The following is a 4119-nucleotide window of genomic DNA, read 5'->3' on the forward strand; positions in this document are numbered from 1 at the left end:
TGGGAAAATGAAGCCTTTGTAGCAGACCCACCCGCTCCAGAAAATTATAAAGGTAAGCCATCATCAACCTAAGGAACAAAGGGAACCACACAGATGTTAGATCTGATACAGCCAAGAGGAAAGTCATCCACTCCCTTTACTGTGCATAACACCTCGGAGCATATTATCATTCTAAAATGCTAATCCTTACTCAGTGCCTCAGCCCTTGCCCTGACGCCCTATGGGAGCAATTCTCTCTGACTGTGGGCAGTAGTCCAGCCACCAGGAGGCAGGGGCATAAAACTGATAGACATCAGTCCCTCAGCTCGTAACCAGGGAAACAATAAATAACTTCAACAGACAGGTAATGAACAGGCTGCTCAGCAAGTGTTCTGAGCTCCCCAAGCAGGGATTTAAGTCCAAAGAGGCACCAGTGCGTCCCCAACAGATGAAAAGCCCAGATGGAAGAGGGAATCAAGATAACACCTACAGCCCCCACCCCCTGACCCCCAATTCAGCAAGAGGCTTAGTATACAGTAATCGCATCAATCTGTTCAGCTTAAACACTAATATTTCTGCCCTTGGAAGCCTGTTTAGGTCCAGCCAACAACTGTACACACTTGTTTAAAAATGGAAGTCTTAATGCAGGAGGTGGAGAGACAGTACAGAGAGAAATGACAAACATCCTACGACCAACACTCTACGTTTTGTTTTGTAGGATATGAAATTTACTTGCTTCTGAGAATAGCTTTTCAGCCATAAAGCTTTCAAAAACGTAGTGTAGTTAATTCAAAGCCTTTAAAATTTATGTTATAAAATTTATTACAGTGCCTTATAAATCAGCACTTGGTAGTAACAAATTATCAGAATGTGCCATATATTAAAAAGACAAATCAGAATTAAATAGTAAAGAGAGAAGGTGTTTTCAAATCAAACAGCCAAAGCACTAACTAATGGGCACATTTGCAAACGTGACAGTGATTTACAGCAGGGATCTTGCTAGATGCATAAATCTAGCAGGAGATTTTGCATTTATCAACTGAGACTTTTGGTCCATTGTTTATAAATCAAAAAGTTAATGAAGTCAGGGGTCTGTAAATCCAGACACTAAATTAGAAATTTGTAGCTTTTGATTTATAAATAAGTTACCTCAAGAATTACATAAATAAATAAGCAGAAAAATAAACTGCACTTAAACTCAGGTGAAGGTTAGAATTTATAAATCAGAGTTATAATAAAAAGTTTACCAATACCAACTCAAACATTCCTATAATTCTGCATGTCGTAAACCACAGCAGGGATGTGTAGCGCAGAATGCCAACACTTAGCAACTTCAGTGTAATTAGCTCATTCTTATTCTGTTAATTTTAATGTTATAATTTTTACCAAAAATATACTATTGACATTACAATAATTTTTGCTCTACCAAAAAAAGATAAAGAATTGATTATATGTCAAATTATAACCTGAGAAGACACAAGTCATGTACGTGAAGTTCAAAGATCTTCCTTTTCCCTTAAGATATACACACGTACGCACGCATGCACGCACATACGCACATACAAACAATCCTAGGCCAGCATAACGCTCTGTATTTTGCTTTGCTTACTAACTTCCCCCCTCGCAGTGCAGCTCTAGACAAACACATGCCATTCGAGCGGCAGGTCGCCCAAACTCTCTGTGCTCACTTTATACGAGCACATGATGAGACACTACAGCACGTGAACTTGAGGGACGCTCACAGACCTGTTTGTTATCCCCAAATGTCTCCTGAAAGGAGCAATAAGATGCCCATCATAAAGACCAGGAGTGAAGCAGAATAAGGGACACTAGAGAGCACAGGGCTAAGAAACCTGTGACGACAGGTGACTGACTCAGGATGGGGTTGATCAAGCATGTGTCCGCCTTTCCGTGCTCAGTTTCAGAGAAGCCTCCCGCTGGAGCGCGTACCTGTGACTCACATCACCATGGGAGAGCTAAGCCCAATGGCACGTCAGGAGACTCATCTTGTCCGCACTCCTCCGTCTCTAATCCCCACCTCCCATTGTCCCTTGAAAGCCAAGTGCCTTATTGTCCGAGCTACCCTGTGTCATGAGCAGTCTGACAGCAACCTAGGCCTAACCACTCCGTCTACCCCTGGCTCCATCCCCGGTGAATAAACTGAGCGATTATTCCTATGAGCCCACTCAGATGCCACGATGCAGTCTTTCCTATAAGCCTGGCTGCCCGGCCCCGAGAAGGATGGAAAGCAGATACAAACATCAAGCTGCTGAGCACACTTTAATTCACACACCAATAATCATCATCGACGGCACTTAGTCAACTGGAAAAGGGGAATAACAAACCCGAGAGCTCCAAGAGTCTAAGTCCAGTGAGGGTCCCTCGGGTCCGGGAGGCAGAAGCCGAGGTCTGCGTCTGCTCGAGGTCCGGAGGGCTGGTGGGCTGGTGGGCCCGAGATGATCGGTCACAAGAGGCCCTCGACGTGGACTCGTCCAACGCAGAAGCTGAGCTCCCCAGCCTTCGAAGTGCGGGGATCTCATACCGAGGTCTGGGGATTGAAGTCCGGGGAATCCTTTTTGGTAAACATCCTTAACGCACAGGCGCGTTCCGGGAGTGCTCCTCCAGCCTTCATTTGCGCATGCTCCAGAGTTGTTCCCATAGTTCGACTGCGCCTGCTGGTGTGGGCGGTGCAGGTCTGCCCGAGGTGTGTTAGGTAGCCCAGCTGGCAAAGAAGGACCTGGAGCTAGAAAAGCCCAATTAAGGGCTTTTATTAGAGGGGAGACACTGCGATCAGGCAGGCTGAGTCCGAACAGACTGCAGCCCGAAGGGTAGGGGTAGAGGGGTTTTTAACGGTGTGGAGCAGACCCCCGGGCAGGGGGTTGGGGGGAGGTGAGTCACCCTGCTGGTCTGTTCCAGATGTCCAGGGTGTAGGTGTTTGCAAAACAACAATGTCCTCTGGTCAGGGAGCACTGATTTGGCAACAGAAAGTCCTCGGGAGATTTATGGGCCTTGTTTCTGGGGAATGCTCGAGGGTAAGGGAAAGGGGCAGTGGGGGGTTAACCGGTTCTCAGCAGGGTGCAGGTGGCTATGCCTCAGTTGCCTCTGATAACAGGGAACCTCGTGGTCAGGTACCTCGTGACTCATACCCTCTTAGTTTCAGCACAGGCAGTGGCTCAGGTCGCCAAGTCCCAGTACATTTTGACAAAGTGTTACTTACTTTAGTTACTGTGCATGCTCTAAACGAGCTGTCTACTTGTGCTAATTTATCGTGGAGTCACTCATGCTCTCCACACTCTGAAGATCAGGTATAATATCTGCCTCCCATTTCCAATGGTAGTGCCCCTCCCCGCGTCCTCTTCTCTCCATACCACATCAGACAGTGTCTCACCAATCCAAACCATTCACGCTCCAGATTTGAACGGTTGCTGATCTGTGACCCCATGTGGCCTCACAGCTGGTGTCCTGGCAGCTGGATGGGAGAGGGAGCCTGCAGGAAGGGTCACTGGCAGGAGCTGTATCTGTGGAGGGGACAGCCACTGCCATAACTGCCCTAATCAGGAAGAGGTGAGAGGAGCACATTCCTTGACCTTGCGCCCTTCCTGCCCTGCAAGCTCCCACTGACACTTCCCATTGGCCCAACCCAACAGAGGCCAGAGTGCAGGGGAGCCCAGGTGGTGTAAGTGACGGGGCTCTGCCGCCCAGGACAGAGAAAACAGCAGACAATACTTTCAGTAGGTTCAGGGGCACATGGAACATGTACCCCAGAGACCCTAAATCATGACTTGGTTGTTCTTTTTGCAAAGCGTCAAGTTCTAGTTGCCATTTATTTGATTCTTTATTCATTTAAATGGCTTTTATTTCTACCTCTGTTCACAAATGCTCTCTGGTAATCAGTCCTCTGATAGAGCCCGTTTTGCAAATCAGCCAGTTGAAAAGCATTGTGTCTTTAGGCCTGTGTTTTTAAATTTTAACAAATAATATCGGGTGGCTTCTCTGTGCACGCCCTCCCCAGGGATCTGCATGGTATATAACAGGACAAGTGGTTCTATCTGTGGTCAACACGGGGACACAATTGACATTTAGATTTTCCTGTGGTTTCCCCAGAGAACGTCATGCTGTCAGGAGCAGTGCAGCCGCCAA

This window comes from Desmodus rotundus, chromosome X (assembly GCF_022682495.2).
Source record: "Desmodus rotundus isolate HL8 chromosome X, HLdesRot8A.1, whole genome shotgun sequence".
Taxonomy (NCBI): Eukaryota; Metazoa; Chordata; class Mammalia; order Chiroptera; family Phyllostomidae; genus Desmodus; species Desmodus rotundus.